At 42.0% G+C, this 27,525-nt stretch overlaps 1 protein-coding gene and 1 long non-coding RNA gene across 2 annotated transcripts in view; one reads left to right on the top strand and one right to left on the bottom strand.

Annotated features, from left to right (window-relative positions):
• The window catches only part of Csrnp3 (cysteine and serine rich nuclear protein 3), a 193,443-nt gene that overhangs the window by 53,355 nt on the left and 112,563 nt on the right, over positions 1-27,525 (top strand). The gene's annotated exons all lie outside the window — the stretch shown is intronic.
• Positions 22,917-27,277, bottom strand: LOC121828660 (uncharacterized). The gene is made up of 3 exons (XR_006071126.2): positions 27,153-27,277; positions 23,983-24,230; positions 22,917-23,106 (listed from the first exon to the last, which is right to left on the bottom strand). It is a non-coding gene; the product is annotated as an uncharacterized LOC121828660 (long non-coding RNA).

Here is a 27,525-nt window from a genome sequence, read left to right on the forward strand (position 1 = left end):
TATCCACAGCGAGCATATACTGAGCCAGGCTAGATGAAAGGCCCTGGATGAAGTGCACTGAGGCCGTGCTTATAAAATCCACATGTGAAGCTGACAGATTGATATAGGCTCACAGTAGATTTCATGCTAAATCTAGCCATTCCAGACATCACTGAAATTGATAAAGTTTGAAGGTTTCTGTTTCCCATGAAACCGGGACTTGTTTTGTCAGAAAAACACACTTGAAATGTGCGTGCAAAATTAAAGGTTCAATTATCCATAGATCCCTAGTTCTATTTTGAAACGATTTTCTTGGCCTTACACTAGAGATAGGAAAAGACCATTTAGGTTTCATCTCCGGGTTACATGCATCTTTGCCTGCCAATAGTATGCTTCCAAAATGGAATTATGCAAACATGTCAATGTAAAATTTCTAAGCTTTTGTCAGTTTCAGTATGATGGATGCTGACTTATGTATTTTTGCTGTGTGTCAAAAGGAAGACTCTTGTCATGAGAATGATAGTTTAGGACAGGTAGCCTGAGTTTGAAAATGAAGATTCATTTCCCTGTACATTATAGTTGTTTATCTGTTTGTTACTTACTATACTTAAATAAGTTTCGATTGTGTCCATGTTAGTATTTTTTAACTTCTTCCATAAAAGCCAATGCCAAAGCTTTCTGTAATGTTTCCATGACACTTAGCTGATTGTGGCTTTTACCAGACTGCCTGTTCACCAACATACTGATACCAAATGACCATACAAAAGTCCCATGTTATCGTGTGAAGTATGGATCTATCCAGTTAAAATATAATGATAATGTTAAAGGTTTTTATATTTTTTTTTTCTGAATGATTATTGCCACCACCTTTACGGAATTACTCTTGGAATTCCTAGAGTACTTAGTGTGAAATATGTGTCATGTTCTTTAACTCAATATAGTGAAAAGAAATACGTGTAAAGGGTTCTTAGGTGACTCCTGTGGAGACATATTCCTGACAGAATCAGTTCAGCCTTCCAAAAGTATCTAGTCAAACTCTGTATGTAGATTCTTGTGTATACAGTTATTGGAAACGTTAAATGTTATCTTGCGGGAGAACATGATTTCAAAATCATAAAAATTTGCAATTTCTAATACTATGCATAATGTTAACTATGTTGCAATTAAGATCTGTTGTGCTGTCCTGGCTTTTACCACTGTTTCCATATTCCATCCTATGGATGGTATTCCCCCAGGTGATCAGAAAACAAGATACAGAACGCAAGCAAGAAACATTGCCTTCTCATTCTTCTCCCACTCTCGGGTGACTCCTCCAACAAACTAGCCACAGTAATCTAGATCTCTATTCCTTCACATCACTCTATTATCTCTGCCATCCAGGAAGAGAGATAAATCCCTTTCTTTAAACGTCAGGACAGAGGGATGGAGGGAACATGCTCCGGTATTAATGACACAACCCACGTTGCCTTTTCTTCTTTGTGGCAGAAGGAAAACAGGGCTGGAGGAGCCTACTTTCAGGGAGCTGGTGTGTTTGTAAGTCCCCACCAGGTGGGGAAATGGTGCTTCCGGCTTTTGTTGGTATAATGATTTAGAGAGACGAGTCTCAGGGACCTCAAAGGCCCTTGATACAGGAACATAACTTTAATTTTCCAAATGAAACAGTCTTTCCCATTTTATACATAGAGAATGATATTTATCTATTCTATCAGATAAATGTCAGTGTCATATTAGGAGTAGCTGAAAGGAAGGCTTTATTATCATCATTTAATATGTCAGGTTTATGAGTGTAAATGGAAGAAAGTTACTAGCAATTATTCAGAACGTGGCTCCTACTTTCAAAGAACTCATTTAAAAAAATTATTTATGCTACCATGAAGAATTATCAATAGATTGTTCACTTAGAACTTTTTTCTTTTGGTTTTATTAAATTTTCTTTACTTCTTTTATCTTGCCTTTTTTCTTCTTCACAACCCCCCCCCCCCCCTTTCTATTTTCTCCTTGTATTGATTTTAAAGATTTTTTTTAAACCTTCATTGAATTTATGGCCTGGAACTGCAGCTTGCCTTCCATTTTTCTTTTTGATGTGTTCAATTCAGAATCATTTGTTAGCTCTCACGTGCATAGGCCTGGACGAGCCGATGTGAAAAAGAGAGAGCCTGGCTTGATGACACCCCTGAGCTTCCCTGCTTCTGTGTTCAGGATGGTGAGAAAAGTAAAATCAGAAGCATTGTGGACAAAGAAAAAGGACCCAGTGGCCTTGGTTCTGAATACCTTAAGGACCCACCCACTCCCCTGCCATGCCCTTGGCCAAAGCTTCCATTCTGTGCTGTAGAAATGATTGTGCATGTGAAGAGGCTGCACGGAAAACTGGTTATTTAAGCTCTATTTGTGAGCCTCATGGTATTTCCTAGGCTCATCTCCGGAGATAGATGTAGACATTATTGTATTTCATGCCTTCAGTTGAAGTGCCTCCTACTTAGAATGAAGCAGTTTCCCTTGGTGTCTTAGTTAAGTGTCCATCTCTGGTGAAACGCTATGACCATAAACAACCTGGGGAGGACACTACATCTCCGAGGGAAGTCAGGCAGGAACTTGGAGGCAGGCACTGAAACAGAGGCCGTGGAGGATTGCTGCTTCCTGGTTTGCTCTCCATGGCGTTCTCAGCCATTCTCAAGCACCCCAGGATCACCAGCCAGGAGTGGTGCCACCCACAATGGTTTGGTCCCTCCCACATCTATAACCAATTAAGAAAATGGTACCACAGGCTTGCCAAGAGGCCATTTTGCTAGGAATGTTTTCTCAATTGAGAGAGCCTCTTCCCAAATGACTCTATTTTGGGTCAGGTAGAAATAAAACTGGCTAGTATACTTGACATAGATGTGTTATACCTTTCCATACTTTCTGACATATATTCATGCATTTGTGAGTCCTATCTTGGGAACACATTCCTCATGAATGATCTTATACTAGGAAGGGTCTTCTCTCTTGCACCCTGTCGTTGCTAGGTAGCTACCCTAGTGAATTTTTAAATACCAAGAGCTATGAATAACATTTTCTCCACTTTTTACTTCACAATTATCCCAAGTATCCATGCAAGCTGTTTCCACATTCAGAAAAACAAACAAACAAACAAACACAAAAAAACAACCAACCAAACAAACAAAAAACCTCTTAATCATGTACGGTAAGACACATAAGCTATCATGTTAGTAGGGTGGGAATATACAGCACTAGTTAATTAAACAAGCCAGGCTTAATGTTGTATTTGAATTTTACCTTTTTTTTTTTTTCTTTCTAATCTCAGGCATTTCTTCGCATCAACCACCATGGTTTATTGATGTTTGTAATAGTACACAGCAATGTTTGTATTATTTCAAATATTGTCTGTGTGTTTTCAGTAAAACCCACAAATGAATGTGATCTGTTTTGACTTCGCAGCCTCATGGGAAACCTACACGCTTTCCTTCACAAAGAGGCAGGAAGAAGCAAGAATTTGCTTTTCCTTCACTCTCCAGCTAGGCCACTTAATACTCACAGCTAGTCTTCATTCCTACATAATTTCCCTCTCCAGAAAGAGCTAACATTTGTATCTGATGTTCTAAAATGCCTTGCCTGTTTTGTCAAATATTAAGCTACTTTTCCACTAATGCCCATGAGTTTAAGCATTTCTGTACCTTCTCCATGTCTTTGGTTGAGAACTGAGACAACAAAGGCTTTCAGTACTTCAGTAGTAGCTCACAATGCAATTCCCAGAGTCAACATTGAGCAAAATGCTTAAGAAATGCACTTCAATGATTTTTTTTGAATTTACTTTTTAGTGTTTTCTTAACATAGTTCATTTGTATATTCAGCGGGGAGAGTATATGTTTATGTATATATATTTGTTGGTGTAGATGTGTGTGCGTAACCATGTGCTTGTGTAGAGGCCAGAGTGCTGTGGGATGTTCTGTATGGCAAATGTGTTGCTCTGATTGGTTAGTAATAAAACACTGACTGGCCAGTAGTCAGGCAGGAGGAAGTATAGGCAGGACAAGGAGGAGAAGAATTCTGGAAAATGGAAGGCTGAGTCAGAGACACTGCCAGCCGCCACCATGACAAGCCGCATGTGAAGATGCCAGTAAGCCACGAGCCACGTGGCAAGGTATAGATTTGTAGAAATGGGTTAATTTAAGATATAAGAACAGTTAGCAAGAAGCCTGCCATGGCCATACAGTTTGTAAGCAATATAAGTCTCTGTGTTTACTTGGTTGGGTCTGAGCGGCTGTGGGACTGGTGGGTGAGAGAGATTTGTCCTGACTGTGGGCAAGGCAGGAAAACTCTAGCTACACCAGAGGTCAATGACAGATGTGTTCCTCAGTCACTCTCCACACTAAGTTTTGGAATTAGAGTCTCTCATTGAACCTAGTGCACTATTTTGGCTAGACTATCTGGTCAACAAGCCTTAGGGATCTTCTCCCTTGCATCTTGTTGTTGCTAGGTAGCTACCCTAGTGAATATGTTTGTACCTCACAGTTTGAGGGCTGTAGATATTTTTGCCTCTGGTCTGACTTCCAGACAGTTTGCGGATCTAAACTCAGGTCCTCATACCTGCCCAGGATACACTTTACCCACTGAGTTATCTCCTCAACTTATCAACTAATTAATTGATTAATTAATTAATTAATTATAATTGTTTAAAGTGCTAGAAACCAAACCCAGAGTATTGTACTACATGCTACTACTGTGTTCTGCTCACAGCTTCTAGAATCTTTTTGTTTGAGTTATGTGGGTTTGTATGTTAACTGTAAATGGTTGGCTGCTTCAGAGACGACGAACAGGAAGAAACAGGAGCTAATATGATGAGGATGCCTGGTGTTCAATAGGCAGAAATGCAGAGGAAACTCGGCCCATGGCTGAGTCTTTAGCACAGTGGTTCTCAGCCTTCCTTTTCAATACAGTTCCTCATATTGTGGTAACCTGCAACCATAACATTATTTTTGTTAATATTTCATAACTGCATTTTTGCTACTGTCATGAATCAAAATGTAAATATTTTTGGAGACAGAGGTTTGTCAAAAGGTTGAGACCTACAGGCTGAGAACAACTGCTTTAATATCTGAATGCAAGCAAGGTCCTGGGTCTTATTCCTGAAGCGCGAACACACACACACACACACACACACACACACACACACACACACACACACACACACAGATTTTGAATATTAACTAATTCTGAACCTGGGCTCTTCTTATTTTCTTGCAAGGCTGATTTATTTCTTAACTAAAAACGTATTAGCAGCTTTGCCAGAGGAAATTATTAGACATAGATGCTAGAAACCAGAGCATTGAAAAGCAAAGCCTTCTCTTCACCTCTGAGAGGTTTGTCAGGGTTGCTGATGATAAGCCAGGAAGCCAAAAGGATGAACTACCAGAAGTGATTGACCTATAGTCTTTCCCCTGAAAAACAACACACATTACGATGCTGTCCAGCCCAGCCTCTGACCTCGCTCTGTTCCTGGGTAGCAGAGCACATTGTCTCTGCCGCCGAAGCACGGTGTTGGCAAGCGCCCAGCTTGCCTCTCTCTCCTCACCAAATGCTTTGAATAGGCTGCTGAACGTGTTTGTGTTATTTGCTCCAGTGCCTGCCTTGGCAACTGCTCCCTGTCTTTATTGTTAAATGTAGTGTGCTGATCGTGTTTTCATTTTGGTTTTCAGCATGCTGTTTAGCATTCCTACCAGGGTAAACAGTACCGGTTAAGTTGATATTCTCTCCAGACAGATGCTTAATAAAGTTTTCACCCAGTAACGAGAAAGTCTTCATTTTTGCATGTTAAAATTGTCTTAGATCTGTGTGTGTGTGGGGGGGGGCAACAATTACTCTCTGTGATCATGTCCTTTGCTAGACTGCCGGGTAAGGCAGTTACTTCTAATGCCTGACTGGGAAGTCAGCTCCTCTTTCGCATTCTCTGCATACAGGAAGCCCTGGAGATTCCTGCAGACTCTCCTCCTGTATTCCACAGCACACCTCATTGATCTTTCCAGTTTTATTGTACCGGGTTGGTTGTTTTCCCCAGGAATCCCTGCTGGCACGTCCCTACGGGGATTCTGGCTACATTCTGAATTACCTACTTAGCGGGGAATTTCTCAAGCCTGAATGGTGATTCTAGGGACCTGGAGGGCTGGCTCAGCTCTGCCAGCGCTGCCTGGAAGCTGCCATCCATTTCTGTGCCCGGCGGTTTGGTGATCCTTGTGTTTGTCTTTAGCATCATTTCTGGGTAGTTTGTGTAATGTATGCATCTAGAAATAACATCGCAGGAACATTCTGAAAGTATTTATAAAACCAAATCTCTTCACATGGCTATGACAGTGTTTTCTCTGAAAAAAATAGGACTTGCGGAAGAAAATGTTACATTATAATATCTGTACCCCCCAGACTGCTTGAATTTGGAGTTACTGATTTTTTTCTGTGTTTTTTTTTTCAATATGTATTTCTATTTTTAAATGTCATGTAATAATTGTACATTTCTGCGGGGTCGGGTTTGACATTTCAGGATTAGGGCATAATGTGCAGCCCATGTTTGGTGTGCCACCAGGCAACTGTTTTTACCTCAGTTACTTACTGTTCTGGTTCCAGTTCTAGCATAGTCCTTTGTCTATCTGATTAAGTGCTGGGTAACCACGTCCTCTCCACCAAATGAGGGCTCTGTAAATAGTAAGAAAGGCTCACCCACCCAGCTCGTTTTCTTACGGCACAACGCACATTTTGGAAATGATGTGTATTTATGGAGGAAAGACGCTTTAGCCTTCTTTGCCACGAGATAACTCACCGTATAGCATGTAGGGTTGTGGCTCTCAGTGGCACCAGAGCACTAGAACGGAGTCCTACAGAGCAGTCATTGTCCTAAGGCTTCTTCTCTTGTCTACTTCAGGGTGGTCAAGGACTCTCCCTGCTCCATGATGAATGGCTCCTGCCTTCATCATTTTCTGCCCAAGTGTAGCACAGATTCCTTTCCCTACCCCTTCCCCGGCTGGAGGCCATGGAGTCTAAGATGCCATGGAATGGAGAAGTGAATAAGTTCTCTACCCACAGAGGACACAAGATGAAATGTCCCCTGAGTTTCCCTGATGGTCCTGCAGACTCCTAACGCTTGGCAACTCCTTCTCCTTTTAGGATTCCTCTGGTGTAAACACAGTGAAGGAACAAGTCTCCAAACAGCCTAATAAAGATACATGTTCACAGTTACTAAGGAAGGACTGGAGAGAGTCAATTATTCCTTTCTGCAGGTTTTATATTTTGTATTTTCGAAGTGCTCTTGTTGTGGTTTTCTGTTGCTCTGTTTTTTTTTTTTTAAAGATTTACTACATTGTGTGGGGATTTTGAGACTTGAGTCTAGCTGTTTAGGCCAGGCTGTCTTAAAAGTAGACTCAGCCTCCTCAATGCCTGGCCTCCATGTGTTTGTTTGTTATTTTTAAAAGATTTATTTATTTTTATTTTATGTGTATGAAGGCTAACCAGAACGTATGTCTGTGTGCCACACACATGTGTGGTGCCTGCAGAGGCCAGCAGAGGGCACCAAATACCCTGAAATTGGAGTTGCAGATGGATGTGAGCTTCTATGTTAGGTGCTGAGAACTGAATTCAGGTCCTCTGTAAGAGTGGTACCCGTTCTTAATCACTGAACCACATCTCCAGTCTCAAAGTAGTTTTTAGAGTGTCATTAAAATAAAGCCACATCCACAGATGACAAAACTGTATACACGTGGGGAAATAATGTCAGGTGATTAGGCTATCATTATCAACTCAGCCAGGTGTAGAGTGCAGAGCTTGTACTCAGTACATCAGTGTCCATGCCGTCAGTATCCAGACGCTGTCCCTGCGTCTGAGCTGTGCAGTGATTGGAATGTGCAATGTCCCCCATAGACGCATATGGTTCTACACTGGGTCCCCAGCTGACGGTGCTGTCCGAGAGGGTTGTGGAACCCTTAGGAGGTGGAGCATCAGTGGAGGACATAGGCCATAGGATCAGGCCTTCAGGCTTTATGGCTTGACTTCATAGTCATGGTCTGTTTCCTGGGTCAGACGCAAAGTGACCGGCCTGCCTCCCGCCCCTGCCACCACGCCTCCCTGCCTTCTGTCGTGACTTACTCACTGCGAGGGTTGTCACCTTCTGGAACTGTGAGCCACAGTAACCTTTCTCCCATAAGCTGCCTTTCTCAGCGTGTTTTATCCCAGCCACAAGAGAGTAAGACAGGACGTTGGTGGCGTTTTCAAAGACTGGTTTTCAGATTGCCCATTCGCTTTCAGAATTCTCAATGCTTTATTCTAACATCCACTTCCTACTCTAAAAAAAATGAGTTTATCTAATGCCAGATATCTCTGATGAGAGTTTTCTGTGTACCTGAGCAACTTGGACAAAGGGGGAGTGTTGAGAAGCAGGCTTTTGAGAATGAGATGAAGCTTTCCATTATAACTAACTAACTAACTTATTAACTAACTAAAAGCCAAATGCTCATCCACAAATTTCTAAACCATAGTATTTTGGTACTCTAGAGTTCTTGCAAAACTTATTAGTTCTGTGCATTCTGTCAGCATTATTGAAAGAGTGTGTGGGGGGGTTGGCCTGTGGCTGGGTGGGTGTGGGTGTATATATTTGAACATAATACTACAACAGAAAGGCTCGATGAGCTCACAATGTGACATTAAATGGTTTTTCACTTGCCATATATTGTAAAATTCTCCCGATATCAGCAACATAGTCAATGACCTTGTAATAGTAGTGACTGCATAATCCTACATTGTATTGATGTATCTAGTCATAGGATCCATGTTAAACAGTGGGGTTATTTATATTTTCCACTTAAGTGCAGTGATATTTAAAATGTAATCCTGAGCTGGTGAGACAGCTCGGTGATGTCAAGGTGCTTGCTACCAAGTCCGCTGAGCTGAGCCCTATCCCTGGGTCCCACATGAGGGGAGAGAAGCGACCCTCACAAGTTGTCCTCTACCTCCACACATGTATCCTGGCACGTGCACCCCCCCCCAGACATGCACACACATACACACACACACACCCCTACACAAACAAAATAAATACAAATTTAATGAAAAACTTAAACACTGTAGCCTTTCCATGCACCTGTGATTGTTCTCACTACAGGAACTTTTAGAAGTGAATTTTAACACCTTTGAAAAGGAACGCCTCACCAGTGGGCATGAGCTTATGCATTCTGACTGCAAGGTTTTATATGTTCTCAGAGTGACAGGATTTTGTATTGGAATAAAGATGATTATATAGATACAGCCACAGTCTTCAAGATTTCTGATGGTAACTTTGTGCGGAATAACAAACAATAAACCAAGTGATATTTTTGTTTTGAATTTGCTAAGAATCTGGGGTTACCTAACCGGAGCATATCTCCCGACCCCTTGAAACAAATCAAACAACCAATTGGCTCTTGTTAGCAGTTGAAGTATGTCACATGGCTCCGTCACTTCTTGAGTGGGCCGAGGGTGACAGTTACCTGGCCTCCAGGATGGCTGAAACATCAATTGACTCACATTTAATTTGAAGCCTTGGGATTTTCTTCCTGCTTGCTAGACTAGGTTGTATCATCCATCTTCTTTAAGCGTGCCTGCATCTTGTACTGCAAGCTGCACTTGCCTGTGAGGGCTTCTGCAATCAAATTTGTTTTTCTTTTACCAATGGAATTTTTATCTAATTGTTTTACCTCTTAATAAGTAGAATAAAATGCTTATAGTAAAGGATATACAAGTTAAAGTACATTTGTCTAGTAAAGCTAGGTATACGATTTAGTTTATCTAAGCACTGGTTTACCTAAGATCCTGTTGACATTTAATTAAATTTTCATCAGAATTCGAAACTGGATATGTGATCATTGCTATATCTACAGCATCATTCAGCTGTAGTTTAAGAGGTTATGCCTGGATTTTTATGTATGTTTTTAAAAGTCTGGTATACCTACACCAGAGTAGTGATGGCATTTAATTCATCAGATTCAATCATTTTTTTTCCTAATCATAATTGTGCTAACAGTCTGTTGATGAAGGAGAATTATACTAAAACACCAGGACTGAATTCATTTTGAATTTGTAATAAATTTAGTGTTTTTAAGTCACTCACCCAATGTGTATTAGCTAAACTCCTACTATATGCAAGGTAGTGTTCTAGGACTTTGAACACATCAACAAATAAGAAGAACTGAGAAACCTGCCTTCCAAGTGGCTTACTTTTGTAGTGAATGAAAATAGATATTTAGTAATTAATAGAATTTTATTAATTATTTATATATATATATACACACACACATGCATACACATATATACCTTGCAAGTGCATTATATAAAATGTAAGTATTTTGTGTGTAGAGAATATCATGTAGTATATCATAAAGTAAAAATGGAAGAAAAAAAGAAAATTGGAACTAGGTAAATAGAAACTGAAGTACAAAATTTTGATGATGGTGGTCCAGCTATATTTCACCAAGAGGACAGAGGATTTGTGAGTAGAGAAATTGTGTAGGGGAATCGTCAGTGTTCTTGGAGGAAAGGGCAGACAGAAGAGAGCCCCATGTTCGCAGCACAGCGCTAAACTATGGATGGCTGAAACGGCTGGTGAGGAAAGACTTCTAAATGATGACTTCTGAAAGATAAAGGGCCAGTGTCTAGGGGCCTTTGGGCTAATAGAGGACATTAATATAAATAAGCATGAGCCATTGGTGGGTTTTAGGAAGTGTGATGTGATCTGACTCAGATAACTTAAAAGGCTCTACTTGGTTAAAATTGAATGTGAAAGAGAAGGAGAAACCAGAAAGAACAGAGGAGAACATCTTAGAGGCTCGGACCAGAAGGATGCTAATGAGATGCAGGCATTGGTCTGTTTCTTAAGACATCAGTATTAACCACTGGATCTGTTGAGAGGTTTCTGAGGTGCTACTGAAGCAGGAGTAGAAAAGCAGAAGTTGGGATGTGGACACACGAGGTTAGAGTGTCCACTGTACGGTGGAGGGAGATGCTGGGGAGAGAGTTGAGTTGGGGGAAAGGGTGGAATCCAGGAGAGCAGTGTGCACAGAAAGTGTGACGTCCCGTGATGTGTCCAGCCATGTGGGAACAAGAAATCACAAAGGACGTATCAGTAGAGGAGGTAGTTGAGAATGCAAATCGAACCCCGGTTCTCTGCCGTTGAATTGACAGATCAGGGAGGTAAAGACTTAGGAGTGACCAGCAGAGCAGGAGGAAACACAACAAAGGGATATTATGGGCAACAAGGGAAGAGCAAGTGGCTGCTAGGAGAAAGCAATGGTGTCAGTTGCTTCTGTTGGAAAGCAAATGTGGACTAAGCCTTAGTCATGGAATTTGACATCATGGAAACAGTGGGTGGTCTTGAATTATGCATTTCCATTGGTCAGGTAGAAATAAAGTCTGACTTAAAGCTTGGGTTTTTTGTTTTGTTTTGTTTTGTTTTGTTGTTATTGTTTTTAAGAAAGTGGGTGGAGAAGAGCTAATGTGTTCATTAAGAGCTTTTTCAGGGAGTTTTGCTGTAAAAGAAACCCAAGGAAGGGGTAGCTACTGCTGGGGAGATCAGATGAGCGGCTCTTGTTTTAAATAAGAGAGATGCCACTTTTGTGAGAGGATCCATAGCAAATGAAAGTCAGTGGCTGAAGAGAAGGAGAGCTGCCCGGCTCAGTGTCCTGAGTGGGTTGGATAGGGAGAGATCTAGCACCTCAGGGAAAGGACAATGTGTTTGACACTGAGGAATGACAGCGTCATACACCAAGTTCAGCATTCAAGGTACAAGTAGAAGACATTTGGATTTACTGTTACTTTTCCTCCTTGATATTGAATTCCATCTTCCCTTTTATTTTTAAAGACAGGGTTTCTCTATGTAGCCTTGGCTGTCCTGGGTTCCATTGTGTAATTAGAAATGGATTCAAATTCACTGACATCCCCATGCCTTTGCCTCCAGGATGCTGGCGTTAAAGGTATGTGCCACCATACCTGGGTAGATTATGAATTCTTACCAAGGACAGTGAGCACAGACCACATCTATATTATTAACACTTGAGCATGATGTCCAGAATAAATCTTGGCACATTAAGTAGATACTTAATAAATATTTGCCAATTGCCTGGCTACGTGAAGGTTTTTTTTTTTTTTGTTGTTGTTGTTTCCTTCCTCCCTCCCTCCCTCTCTCCCTCCTTCCCTCCTACCTTTTCTTCAGTGATTCTTAAATTTATCACAGTAAAGCCTGGGGTGGGGTGGGGTGGTGGTGGTGGCGGCGGCGGCCACTGCACACCTTTAATCCCAGCACTCGGGAGGCAGAGGCAGGTGGATCTTTGTGATTTCCAGGCCATCCTGGTCTATAGAGCGAGATCCAGGACAGGCACCAAAGCTACACAGAGAAACCCTGTCTCAAAAAACAAAAAAACAAACAAACAAAAAAATTATCACAATAAATTATTGTTTCATTTGAATGAAAGAGTAAACATTGTTAAAGAGATAAAAGATTCTAAACAACCATAATTAATGGTTTTAATTGAAAATGTATATTTAAAAAGTTCTGCTTGACTGATTTGCTCAATATTCTGTGATTCTGAACCAAAATATAAATAGGAACTAGATGCTTGTAATGTCATATAGTTCAATGTATACTTTGTCTCTAGATAAGGAAACCGAGGTCCAGAGACATCAGTTGTCTTGACTGAAGTTGCAGCATAGAGAGGAACACCAGACCTGAATGTGGGCTTGTCTAGCTCTGTGGCTTTTCTACCCACTGTCTTGCTTCCCAAGTCGGTCTGTGGCTGTGTTGGTGTTCACAAAGGCTACCCAAAAGCCCAGGGCAAAGTTTTCTTTGAATAATTTATAATCTAAATAATTCCTTCATCTCATAATTTCAGAACTGTTTTCTAAGAATTTCGTCTTGACAAAGAGACTACATTTATAAATAGTACCTCTTTTAAGAAATGCAGAATGCACTGGCAAGAACTCAGGGACTTTCCCTCAGATGACACCATGCATAGCCAGATTTATTGCCTTTTATCTTTATTTTTGATAGGTATCCGTCTATTACATGGAAGGGGGTGATTTGTGACTCTGGAAACCACTGGAGAATGGAAAGTTAATTATTTATGCTTCTGTGCAAAGATGGAATTCCAACGGACTTATAGTTATGTCCATTTTTGATATTTTTTGATTTTTTTAAAATTATATAAAATTCAGTATTTTAAACAAAAAGGCAGTTTCCCCTACTTTTTTCATTTTCTTTCCTCCTACCCTTTGTTAGTGTTTGATATGCTTCTCCTTAGTCCTTATGTGCTGTCATGGTTTTCTTTCAGTTTTGCAGCGTATCTAGGGAATGATTCCATTTTTATATCCATAGAACCTCCTATATTAGGGTGCTACCACTCCTCATTTAACTACTTCCATGTGGCATTTGAAATGATTTCCAAATTTTCATCATTATCAATAACGTTACAGCAAACACCTGTGCGGCCACGAGAGCCTGTGTCCCTAGAAACAGCTGGCCAGAAGACCTGTGCATTGAAGAGCTATGGCAGACAATGCCACGTTAGTGAACCAAAGCTATCGCTTCAAAGATGGAGTCAGTCAAGAGCCGGTTGACAGAACGTTGCCTCCCCGGCCTGCCCTGTCCTGAATATTTGCAGTCTTGATATCTGCCACTCCACTGTATTTTCCCCCATTGGTATGTCATGAGCATATTATGTCAGAAACAGATGGATATGTTTATATCTTTCCACAATGTCAGAATTTGTTGAATAATAATGAATTCATAAGGTACAGTGGTTTCAATGGCAGCAATTGGCCAGATGCTCACACTGTTCATGATAATCCCAGCAGAAATTCTTTTATTCCAATCTTTTATTGCTAATTTTATAATATTAACTTTCATATCACACATTATACATCACAATGCAAATACATCTTTGTGTTTGTATGTATGTAGGTTTACAGAATGACTTTCAAGAGTTATGAGGCCACAGCAGGACCTGAGATATCAAAAGTTCTGGGAAGCAGAGAAATAGAGTCTGGGTTGGTATAATGACAGAGGTGAGATAATGGAAGAGAGAAAAGACGCTGGAGAAGAATTGCCAGCTGTGAGTCAGGCCATGCTGGTCACAGGCTGGAGAGCGAAGCTGCAGCGTTGAGCTCAGAGTCAAGGGAGAAAGAGTATGGCCTCGTTAGCCTTCGGTTGCTGTAATAAAACACCATAACCAAAGCAACGGGAGGAGGAAAGGGTTTATTTCAGCTCACAACTACCCGAGATCGAGGCAGGAATTACAAAAGAAGCCTTGGAGAACACCCTGCCTTGATCCTCACAGTTTGTTCAGTTTGCTCTAAATCCATCCTAGGACTACCTGCCCCGGGATGGTACCATCCAGTGTGCTGGGCCCATCCGCATCAATCGTGAACCAAGGAAACACCGTATACTTCTGACTCTAGGCCAGTCTGCTGGGGGTATTTTTCTCAGTTGAGGTTCCCTCTTCTCAGGTGACTCCGCATTGTATCGAGGTGACACATAAACAAAAGAAAACCACACAACAGCTCACCAGCACTGGCAGGACTGACTGGGTGAAGACGAGCATGGGCGGGAGGGTGCATGACAGGTCCAGATGGACAAAGTGAGGGATAGGCAGTTGGGACTGAGCTGAGTGAGGCTCCTGGGATAGTTAGGAGTTCTCTTCCTTAATGCACAAGTTGTCAGAAGACAGGTCGGTGAAGCCATTGCCATCACACTGTTAGGGGTCCAACCCTTTTTGGGGTTCAGGCAAGGGAGTTACACTCTTTCCTTTGCCTGGTGCCTCCAATAAGTCTTGGGCTTAGTTTCCCCAACATGATGTTTTTTTTTTTTTTTTAAAGATTTATTTATTATGTATACAGTGCTCTGCCTGCATGTATCCTGCAGGCCAGAAGAGGGCACCAGATCTCATTACAGATGGTTGTGAGCCACCATGTGGTTGCTGGGAATTGAACTCAGGGCCTCTGGAAAAGCAGCCAGTGCTCTTAACCACTGAGCCATCCCTCCAGCCCCTCGCCAACATGATTTTTAACACATCTCCCTACAGTCCCGATTCCCCACAATAAATGTGTAGGGTGTCACTCTTTCCGCTCCCAGGGTAAGTCACTTATCTGTCTGGGCTGCATGGGTGGCAGCAGGCAGACGGTGCTGATGGTGTTTGTGTCAACCCAGGTAGGTCAGCCTCCATCTTCAAAATGGAGTCAAAAACTCCTCGTGAGATGGAGTCACTCAGGACAAGGCACAGTCTCAAAAATCAGTATCTTACACAATAAGGAGTCATTTAGAGCGGCGAAGCCTCGTCTTAATAGTATCTTAATTTCAACTTACATTTCCTTATTACTAGAGAGGATCGCTGTTTCGTACAGGTATTGGCAGTTTGGAGACCTTTTTAAAGCATCCACACAGAATTCAAAAGATGTCCAGTTTTTCCGGGGTCTTTCTTGTTAGCTTCACTGAAACACTCCAGTCTGTATCTTAATTACTCAGAGAACACTATTTTTGTAGGTCATTGTTATCCAAATAGAAAGGATCTCTTTTGTGAATATTGTTTTCTTGACTATAAAAGTGAGATGTGTTAATTGAAAGGGGAAAAAAATGATTCAGATGTACAGAAGCCAATCAAGAGAACTATTAAAAGCACAATTAAGAAAAATGTTGATCCATCTGCTGTGTCCCTGAGTCACGCTGACACTCCAGCACTGCTGCTATACTTTACCAGATACTTGGGTGCTTATTTTACACAAACGAGAAAAGATAATACAGGTTGTTTTGAATCCTCAAGTGCTTAAAGGTAAATTTACTTTGCTATCTCTCTGAAAGTAGTGTTTATTATGGTAAAACCACTTCTTCACCAATCTGATTACTGGGGTAGGCCAGAGCAGATGCAGAGATCCACCACCAAGCACCAGGCCAAGCTCCGGGAGTCCAGTTAAAGAGAGGGAAGAGGAATTCTATGAACAAGGGTGTGGGAAAGGGTCAAGATCACGATGAGGAAATCTATAGAGACAACCGAACCAAGCTGGTGAGAACTCGTGAACTTTAGACCAACAGCTGTGGAACCTGCATGGGACTGGACTAGGCCCTCTGCATGTGGGAGACAGTTGCGTAGCTTGGTCTGTTTGAGGGGCCCCTGGCAGTGGGATCAGGATGTATCCTTGGTGCATGAGCAGGCTTTCTGGAGCCCATTACCTATGGTGGGATGCCTTGCTCACCCTTGATGCAGCGAGGAGGGGGAGGAACTTGGTCCTGCCTCAACTGAATGTACCAGGCTTTGCTGACTCCCCATGGGAGGCTTTAATCTTTTGGAGGAGGGAATGGGGTGTGGGTAGATTGGGGGAGGCTGGGGCATAGCAGGAGGATGGATGAGAGGGGGGAATCTGTGGTTGGTATGTAAAATGAATTAAAAACTTTTTAATTAAAAAAAAGCAAAACAAACAAAAAAACCCACTTATTTTGCTGTGTGAAATGCAGAAGGCTCAGCCCCGCTTTGTCTTTGTGGAAACTAATGCGTGGTGTGCTGTTACTTCCTCAAAAATTGTCAAATACTTGAGTGTGGCAGAAGCATCTAGAGCTGTGGTTCTCAACCTTCCTGATGTTTCCACCCTTTAATCCAGTTTCTCATGTTGTGGTGACCCCAACCATAAAGTTATTTTGTTGCTACTTCATGACTGGAATTTTGCCTCTGTTATGAATTGTAATTTATGTTTGGTATATCTGATGTGTAACCCCTGTGAAAGGGTTGTTCGACCCCAAGGGGGGGGGGTCACAACCCACTAGTTGAAAACCTCTGATTTAGAAGGACAACTTCAGGAATAGTGAGGTGGAAAGTCTCTTGAAATCTGTATCAGGAAAAAAGAATCAATTTTGCTTTTCCTAGAGTTATAGTGGTTAGAACATGGCTGGGAGATTGAACACGACAGGATTCTCGTTTTCTGTCACTGGCTCACAGGGAAGTCTTAACTAATCATGGATTAACTTGAATTTGGGTTACCCCCAGTTATCCATGGAGCTCTATCTTAGGAGGCAGGAGAGAAAGGCAGGGAAATTCTGGGCATAGGTGAAGGAAAGGGAGGCGTTTAGAATCCAGTTGAAGCTTCTTGCCAGTAGAGAAGACATCTAGCACAGTCAACAACCTCTTAAGACCCTTCTCCCTTCCCAGCTGTGAATCTGCAGTTTTTCTAGGAATCTCATCAGAAACCCCATTTACAGAGATGCACACACACTAAAGCCTTTGTGTGACTCCAGTGGCTCCTGATTTTTACCTTTTCAGCTCCTAATCCCATCCAAGGCAACTTCAGAGTCACCAACCTCACTTGTCTCTCTTATTAAAAGAAAAAAAAGAAAGCAAATTACAACAACAACAATAAAAAAAAAAAAAGAAACCACCAACAATAAACCCTCCTTTCTCAGCAACCTTACCAAAATGGAGCACATGGAGCCCGAGAGATGTCCCAGCAAGTAAAGCTGTTTGCCTTCAAGCCTGAATCCTGAGTTCAATCCCAGCGCCCCACATGCTGGAGGGGACTCCAGCCAGCTGTTTTCTGGCAGCCATATTTGTACGGTGGTTATGTGCAAGCCCACACACATACAAAAAAAAATCATAAACATTTAATGGTGTGTATGGTTAATGCCAAGATAATTGCCCACTCTCCCTGACAAGCTCATCCTCCTACTTGAGTATGTCTTACTTTCTTCCATTTTCCTTTGGGGCAGGACATACCCTCAATGGGCTGCATCTTTTACTGTGAGCCACACTCCTTTTTTTTTTAACCCTCCATGCTTAAACCTACATCAAAATGTAATAAAATCTCCATCATAAACCAGTTAGTGCCGAAATTCTTTCTTGTGTTGAAGCCCCGAATACTGGTTGGGCCTATGTCCTGGTCCCCCAAACTCCAGGGGCTCCTCAGGCTGCTGAGTCTTAGTAGCATGGAGCTTTGCCGTTGCCCCTGGCATCTTGGAGCTAGATTAATGCAGGAAATGATGTTATTTTCACAGTCCCATCAAGGGATACATACTATAAAGAAGCAAGAGCAGAAAATATACCAGGGCCATCTTGATTAATTTTTTTTACATGGCATAAAAGGGCCGTGTGTAATCTTAGATACTGTGGTCCCTGTCAAGTCAGTTGTGAGCAGGATGGTCTTGAAATAAAGGGGTAAGTGAGCATGGTGTCAAAAATGAACACAAGCCGTATTCATTGATTCCTCAGAACTGTTCTGTTAGGGATTTCTATTCTGGGTTGTTCAGAAAAGGAATTAGCATTTTAAAAGACTCATTATTTTACTATCATTTTTAACTACCACTTTTTCATTGTTTTCCGGGTATAATTTTTTTTAAAGTAAGGAGAATCATAGCTCCCAAGAACCTGGTTTTGAATCCTTGAAGGCTTTACATCTGACTACTTCATCTACTCAGAACTGAAATTTCCCTGGGAACCTTGAAGGCGTGATTCGAGGGGGTGATTCATATTGTGAACTCAACTTTATTTCTGATCTACACAGACATTGCGTAGATAGTGCATTTAAACTCCGAGTTCTGTGAAATCTGGTAAATATTAGAATGTTTCTTTTTTTCTAGTATGAAAATATAATTGCTTCTCAGATTCACAACTGAAACCTATTCATTTATTGTGAGAATGTATAACTAATACGTTTAAATTCAAAGAGACCGCTTTGAAAGTTTAAATCTGTAGTTAGTGAGCTCTGCTCCCCCAGCAGTGAAAACGTAAGATTTTTGTTATTATTTCAATTGACTGAAGAAATATACCCCAGGTGTAACCCGACCCTAATTTTAACCTAAATGTAGCAGTTCTCAATTGCATATGACAGTAGGGGTTTCCCTGAGCTGTGACAATTTCTTTTATGTGAGTCCATTTATACCTTCACAAAACTGCTGAGATATACATCTCCCTAGCACTCAAACTGGGAAGAACGGAAGAGGTGAGAAATACAACAAGATCCAGCATGACAGAGAGCTGGAGACCATCCCCCTCCCCCCCTTTTTTTTTCTTATTCTATTTCTTTAGCCATAAAAGCCCCAGCAAGGCCACCCAGGTTATAGAATAAAATGAAGATTCATTGTAGGGCAGCTGGAGAGGCTTTCAGCCTTGTAACAGTCCATATGGTGCTGATGATGTGTCCTTTCAAATCTGTATTGATGTCTAGAGATAACCGTCAGAGTGACCTTGGAGAAGTGGAGGCAGAGAAAAGCTCTCACAGCCCCTACCTAGTTTTCCTTTGGTCTGCCTCTGCTCAGGAAAGAATCTTAGCATTTCGGTACAGGAAGCTTTCAAAAAAAAAATCATCAATTAAATGGCCATTGTGCGGGCAGGACCTTGGGCATTGTGAGATTCGCCTGAAAAGGCCAGTCCTGAGCAGGGATTTGGGATATAGTGAAACGGCAAACATCCTTCTCTGATCTGTGTTGCTCATGGATAGTGACTGAGGGTGGAGAGCAAGGACATTCATAAAAACCTCCAATTTCTAATATGACATTGCATGCTAAAGACGGGAAAAAGGAAAGGGAGAAAGAAGCAGAAGCCAAAGGACAGAAGGGGAGATGTTACTTTGTAGCATTTTATAATAAATAAGACCCTGTTGTAGAGCGAATTCAATTTCTCAGTGAGCCTGTGGATGAATTATGATGTGGTCCTGCGGGAGACGGAAAAATCAAGGGGAACAGAGTGGACAATTTATTTTGAATAGACTGGGAATTGTATTAACGGCTCAATTAAGTGCCAATGGTTTAGAATTAGCTGAGTCATTGTCTTCCTGGGACAAATAAATTCTAGCTGTTGGAATTTGCTTTATGTTTCACATAAATGTGGAGTAAAATGTGCCTACATTGTTCGAGTTGGCAACAGAAGAAACCCAGACCTCCTGCATTTGCGGGTAGACAGGAAGATCCGTTCACTCATCCTGGTCCCTAGCACACTGTCAAGTCACGGATTCCCTCGAGTTTCTATGTTTAGGCCGACGGAGATGAAGTTTTCTCTGGATGAATTGGGCCCAGTTTGTGGAGCGTGCTATCCATCGTTCACTGGCCCACTTCATACCCCTGCCTTTTGCACGGGTTCTCTGGCCCTCTCAGAAGGAGGCCACCCCCACTCCTTAGGTAGGGAATGTTTCCTGAGCCTACCAAGAGCAGCCACTTACTTTAAAAAAATACGGAAGCCAGCTTTTCCTTCAGCAGACTGGAATTGGTTGCTTTATTGTCTGATCTCCCTTTCTCCGCCCTCACACCCACCTTCCCCCCAAGAGCCTTGGAGTCTGGACACCTATGACTGCCCGTTACTAGGCCTTCATTCTTTGAATCCAAATCGGCTAACAGTTCCATTCCGCACGCCTTCTCACATGTGTTGAAGATACATTCCATGCCTGCTAAATGCCCTCCTCACTGACTCTCCTCTCTCTCTCCCAGCCCTGAGCTACGCATTCTGCTGCATGTTCTCCCCATCCCAGTATGAGCTCTGTAAAAGAATGTTGAAACAGAAGTCTTTAAAAGTCCCCACTAAGAGAATAATTATTTCCATGGCGTCTTATCTAGTTCCCTACAGTTTTTTTTTTTTTAGTTTCCCCGGATACTCCAGAGGGTACTGAGACCTCCTCCTCTCTGCCTGTTTCTGTCTGTTTGCCGCCCCTCACCCCTTGCCTCTCGGTGCTGAACAACAAGCAGAGATGGAGGAATTTCCCATTAAAAACTCTCACGTGTGTCCTCTGTGTACCCAGGAGCGGCAGGAGGCAGTTTCCAGCCCCCTGCGGATCTTGATAATAGCTATTCCTTTCTAATTCTAGCTGCTCATTGCTAAAATAGAAAGCCGGGAACAGAGCAAGGGTGTCTTCCCCGGGGAATCTAAACTGTGGCACTTCATAACAAAGTAAAAAGTACGTTCCCTTGCGTGTTGATTTGCAAACTGTGCGGCCTTCCCAGGAAGTGCTGGGGTACCATTCTGCCTCTGGTAGCAGGAAGGGTCGTGTGGGCTAATTCCAAAGAGAAGAGCTAAAAACTCGAGGCAGATTTAGACTGTGGTGGCAACTTGTTCTCAAACGAGTCATATCAGTAGGAAAACACAACAACAACAACAACAACGAACTCGTTAAGAGCATTTTAAAAGTAGCTGAAGATACAGAAAAATTCAGTAAATATGAAAAAGGTAGAATCCCAGCCTATCAATCATAGGGCGTGATGCAACCTGAGGCCCCACCTCATTGCCCCAAGAAGGCTTTATGAGAGCGCTATTTCCAAACACATGGAGAGCTCCTAGAGCTGACCAGCCACGGTCAGACAGAAAAATCCATGGCCGCTTACCTTCTCTTACAGCTTTCATTCAGAAGCATGTGGAGCAAGGTGGCGCAAGCTTAAGTGTAAATTAAAGAGAAAGACAACGCTATTACGTTTTTTCAAAAGTAGGTAAATCACTTATTGAAATTTGACTATTTTAAGTTTATCCTATACTAAAATAACGTCATTCAAAACTTACTTTCTGATGTTTTTAACCCCACAGTGTCCAAAGCCCCACAGCAATCTCATTCAGTGATCTGGAGAGAAACTGGCCTTCCATTCCAGCACACAGCTCTCCCTCAGTCAGGAAGGCAAGGGGAGCTTTGTGTTGGCGGTAGAAGCTGGTGATTGTCAGCTGTGGGCCTGGCGAGCAAAGGGAAGCTAATTTTACAGGTTTCCTTATGAACTCAGGGCTCAGCCATTGCTTTATATTCACTTTGATCTCCACCACCCTGAAAGGCATTACGTATGGCTGTCTTTTCTCCAGTACCTGACAGACGCACTCTGCTCCATCTCGATTCCCGCTCTCACACCCCACCTTTGTGATTCTTGGTAACGTCAGTGGCTCTGTCGATGGCCCATTCCAGTGGGGGTTTAGCTCTCTCTCACTTTCTTCTTGTGCACACAGCTTACTTATCTTTCCATTCCATTCCCGTGATTGTATGGTGTGATCCATACCATTCTGCTGTGATCTCACTCTCAAGCAGCCGGGTCCTTCCCTGCTACTCCTGCTATCTTGCCAGCTCCCTGTTACTAATTATCCAGTTCATGTAATTCTTCAAACCTACTGGGGTATGTGCATTGATCCCACTACCTTTCTGCTCATCCTTCCCTCCCTTTCTAAAATCAATTAGGGTCTATGGCCCATCAGTATAATAAACATCCTTAGAATCACTGTTCTTTGCTCCTTTCTCTTGCTTATAATGCCCGCACGGCGTGACTCCACCCCAGTGTGAGTCAAACCCTCTGCATGTTGTCCACTTATTTTCTTATCACTGAACAACATTGCAGAAAAGGACACAGCTTTGTTTCAGCTAACCCTGGGTTGTAACTGTGAACCTGGTTAGCTTGATAGTCTGTTCCTCCCCGTACCTGTCCCCAGCATACTCCCCTCATACACAAGTGTCCAATCTGGGAAAATAGAAGCAAGAGAGAACCTTCTTGTCCTCCACCCCAGCCTCTACTTTCCACTTCCCATTATAAATTTATGTGGTTTGATGCAAGGCTGTGTGCTCAGCATGCGCTGTAGATTTCATTCCTTTCCACCTCCCCAGACTCTGCTCTTCAAATCCTCCCCTCTCCTGGTTCATCAGGCTTTCCTCTTGTCCTATTATTTCTACCACCATATAAGTATCCTGTTTCTCACTTAAAAATGAGCAGTCTTGCCGTCTGCACCTCCCCATACACCTTCTGTCCACGCCTCCATTTTGATTTGCTTGGCAAGACTGCTAGAAAGGAGCTGTTTAGATTTCCCTTAGAACGCCATCAAAACTGCTTGTCAAGGTCACAGTGCCCTCTGTGATTTTAAAGTTAATTATAAATTCTCAACCATCTACTTACTTGACCTGCCGGAAGCTTCTGAAATTGCTACTGACTCCTTCATGCTCAGGGGCCATGCTTTTCTTTTTTTCCTTCAAAAATTTTTATTTTGCTATGAGGAAACAACTTCCTTCCTGGTCTTCCTCCTTTCAGATTTTTCTGTTTCTTCTCAGTTTTCTCTGCTGCTACTTCATTGCGGTGCATGAGTCTCAGTCCTCAGATTATTTCTGCTACATTATGAGTTTGAAGCCAGTCTGTGCTACATAACACTTTTTTAAAAAATATTTATTTATTTATTTATTTATTTATTTATTTATTTATCATTCATTCATTCATTCATTCATTCATATACAGTGTTCTGCCTACATGCCAGAAGAGAGCACCAGATTTAATTATATATGGTTGTGAGGTACTATGTAGTTGCTGGGAATTGAACTCAGGACCTCTGGAAGAGCAACCAGTGCTCTTAACCTCTGAGCCATCTCTCCAGCCCCACTACATGACACTCCTTAAAAAAAAAGATTGTGTGATAGCAAGCTGAATCCTGTAGCTGGGAGACTTTAAATATGGTCCTTTGTGGAAAACTTTTAATCTTTAGTTTAATCCTGGCATGAACTCTGTGACATGCATATATAATGAGTTGGATACAATTCCCTATTTGATACCGCCTCTTGAATTCGTCATAGATGTCTTAAATTTAGTGTGACCTAATCTGGATCCTTCATCTTACCTACTACTCAGAAAGCCTTGGCATCTTTTTCTAGCACCAAGTGCTAATCACCCCACCCCATACTGGCACAGATGACAAGACCTTGAATCTGAAGCATCTACTTCTCTCTTCCTGCTCACCTAACCCTCGTCACCTGATTTTAACTTTGTTTGACCATAGTGTGATCCAAGCCAGCACTATCTTTTGTCTGAATGACTGTGATTGCCTCCTAACGCTTCCTGATTCTCTCCTTGCTCTCCCCCCATGTGCCTGGAAGACAGCAATGGTTGCCTTCAGCCTCATCCAGATCATTTTCTCCTCTCCCCAGGGGCTGTGCCACTCAGTCTAAAGTCCTTGAGGTGCCAGTGGCCTCTGCTGCTCCTTTTCCTGTCCAGCAAACAGTCCACAGCTACCTCATTCCTAACCCTTCACTTACCAGCTCTTCCTCAGCAGTCTATCCTCTCCATTCCTTGAGAATGCCTCATTCTTCTGGCTTGCGATTTCTTCTTTCTGAAATACTCAGTAATCCAGATATTCTTGTGACCTACTTCCTCATCTCCTCCAGGGCACCGTTCAGTATCTCTGCCCGCGATGGTGCTGTTTCGAGTTTGCTGAATGTTTCTTCTGTCTCTGTGCTCCATCCCCGATCCTCAGGCACCCCCTCCAGTCCGCAAGCACTTCCTCCTAAACAATAGACATAAAATAATAGTCAATAGTCTGTAGGACCTATTCATTTATTTATTACATCTCTACTTCCATTTGGAATGCAAACTCCTTGGAAATACGAAATAATATGCAAAAACATTTCTGTGCCCAAAGATTGTCTGAGATATGTATGTATTGAATGAATTTTTAGTAAATGAATGGAAATTCCTTTTCACAGAGAGCGAGGCAGGTTGCAAAGCATAAGGCCCAAATCATGCATCAATAAGCTGTGCTACTGGGGTGCTAAATGGGCAACCTCACTTTCTATGCACCTTGTTCAGAGCTTTCTCTTCCAATCCCCCCACATGGTTTACCAAGTATCTTCATGCTTGATAGAGTAGACTCAGCCTACCTAGAACACTAGCTAATGGCAAAATTCTAGTGGTTTTCAAAGGGAGAGGAGTTCTTTTCCAATACAACTTGGGAAACAATGGGCTCATCTCCCCATTTTATAGATTCAGAGACTGATTCTTAATAGATGTGGCTAGACGTTAGTCAGATAAAGGAGATTGCCTTTGCAGGTAGTTGGAACAGCATGTGTAGTACCATGGTAGTATACAGTTGCCTCGTTAGTTCTCTATCACTGGAGAATGGGTTTTACAATGGTAGTCTGAGGTAAGAAATAGAGGCAATATGGTAGAGGGCTGTAGGACCATGCCAAGCACCTAGAGAAGGCATCTCTTTGGTTGAGATTAGTTTTAGATTTCATATCTCCATGCACTGTGGAGAGGACTCAACCGGGGCCCAGATCCAGGTAAACAAAGAAGACTAGACTAGTAATGCCATGAGATGTGCCCAAGTGAGAAACACTTGGAAGAAACGTGATGATGGACAGTAAGAAAGTATAGAGCTAGGGCAGGGCAATGCTGGGAGTGACTACCAGTATCTTAGGATCAGAAAACAGGGATGATACTGCTGGGCTGGTAGGGGGAACTATACACAGGCATCTGATGGGCATCTTCAGGTCACTGTTTCGAACACTGACTTTGAGATGCCCTAGGGAAACCCAAGTTGGTAAAAACAAGTCTACAAATCGAAAGGGCAGCAAAGAGGAGTGCTCCTGGACCACACTAGGAGTAGGAAGAAGTGAGTCCAGACTCATCAAAGCAACCAAGAACCAAAAGCTGGAATAATAGAAGACAACTAAGGGAATTTAATGTGGATGAAGGAAGGGGATGAAATGTAAAGACTAGTTCTTCAGAAACAATAAAAGGAGGCAGTATGCATTCTGGAAATACGAGTTTCCAAGGAACTGTTTTGGATTCATTGTAAAATGGATAGGAGAGAGAAAATTACACTTCTCAGAAGCATGGGCTGTGAAGAGTAAAGCAATGGAGCAGTGTGGAGATAGTGATGTGAGGAGAGCTTTGTGTTCTCTTCCAATTAAGATGAGGGGATAGGATGTGGATGCTCTGACATTGTCCACTGGATGCTCCCACTGACCAGGATTGCTAAAAGCTCTGTCTGGTTGCCTGGTTTTTCTCTTTTAGATAATCAGCATCTACTTCTTGTTCAGTGTTTAGTCATTGTTAAATGTTACTATATACCTTGGGAGATTGTAGGCTAAGAAAGAGTAGAAAAAGAAAGATTGACCTACGGAAACGTGGCAACCTTTTAAAGCGCAAGGCTCAGCAACTCCAGTGAGTGGCACAAATGTGTCCACAACGTGCTTTTGTATCCCCTTTAGACAAACTGAAATGGTTTTTAAAGCAAAATTTCAAGACAAATGAAATTCAAATTTTATTGTGTATACATGAAAGTTTCCTGGAAGCTGGTCTAATCTATTTATTGACATAATTTACATATTTGTACATTTGTTTACATACAGCTACTCTGACATTACCACAGAATTGGGTGGTCGCAACAACTACCTTATGCCTTGTAAGAGTCTAAACTATTCACTATCTGGCTTATTGCAGAAAGACCCGGGTGACCTCTGCTTTATAATACAACCCTCGCAAAGGCAGAGGAAGGCGGGGGTCCCAGAAAATGGGCGAAGGTGGTGTCAGAGGTGTGCAAGGGGAGCTTATCCTTGGATTACAAAGGATGTTTGAGCCTAGGAAACCAGAGGAAAGGCTGAAAAGATTGCACAAACACAGGCAGGTTTGTAAGTGTCGGAGGAGAAAAAGGAGGAGGGTCCCTCCCCCACCTCACCCCCAAGTAAGGTGTTGAACTGTCATTGATCATGTCATTGTAGAGGACAAAAACTGTCCTGTTCATCTCTGCCTTCCCACCGCCTTCAGCACATGGACTTTCTGTCAGCCACTCACACTAAATATTTAATTGAATCCCAGGTGAAACTCTATTACAAGCACATTCCTAGAAACCTCTGCCCTCAGGGCCTTGCATTTAATTCTCTTACTATCTAGGTCCACATTTATTAAAGTTTGATGTTATGTTTAGAGGTATGAAGAAAATGGAAGCTGGCTTCTTATTTAGTTAATTTTCAGTTCACTAAACGGAGCCAATATAGTCAGAGAGAGTTAATAGTCTTATTAAAATTGGCCATTTTTTTTCAGTGTGAATGGTTTTATAAATCATTAAGGGTTTAGGAAACAGGTAATATTGAAATATAAAGCATTATTGCAGTTTCTCTTTAAAAATCATTGACAATGTAAAAAAAAAAATTAACACAAGAAGAGTTGCAGACTTAAGAGGGGAACCAAACACCTGGTATAGAGCAAGAGGCAGGAGAAACCTCACTCGTTTTCCTTGGGCCTCACAGAACTCACTCTTCAAGTGTGAATTGTTAGACCCCTGGGATGGCATTGCTCATTCACCGGAGCACTAATTAGTGTCTTACACTCATGTGTAAATATATTGCCAGTCTGGATCTTAAAAATAGCTGTTGAGTTTTCTGAAAGTGTCGCGAGTACTCTGAATGACCTGCTTGAGGCTTACCTTGTGTCTCGGCATACAGATTTCCAAAAGACTTTACATAACTGTTGAACAATTTCTTCTGCCTCCAGGAAGGATTATGTCTTAAACCACCCATTTAAAATGGATATTCACAGCAGAAACTATCTAGGAAAGAAATACATCATCATCAATTAACAAAGGGGAAGTTTCCACATAAAATGATTGAGTTTGTAAGATACAAACACAAAATTACGTGAATATGTATAGATTCACCCCAATTTCCCAGACAACCACAATGCTTATTTCCCTAAAAAGTAAGTATTATGTATTCACCTGAAAGTGCCAGTGACTTAAGTATTACTCATCTGTGGTGAGTTTGTAAATTAAGTTCACAGTCAGTTATTTGGTGTCCATC

This window comes from Peromyscus maniculatus, chromosome 4 (genome assembly GCF_049852395.1).
Source record: "Peromyscus maniculatus bairdii isolate BWxNUB_F1_BW_parent chromosome 4, HU_Pman_BW_mat_3.1, whole genome shotgun sequence".
Classification (NCBI taxonomy): domain Eukaryota; kingdom Metazoa; phylum Chordata; class Mammalia; order Rodentia; family Cricetidae; genus Peromyscus; species Peromyscus maniculatus.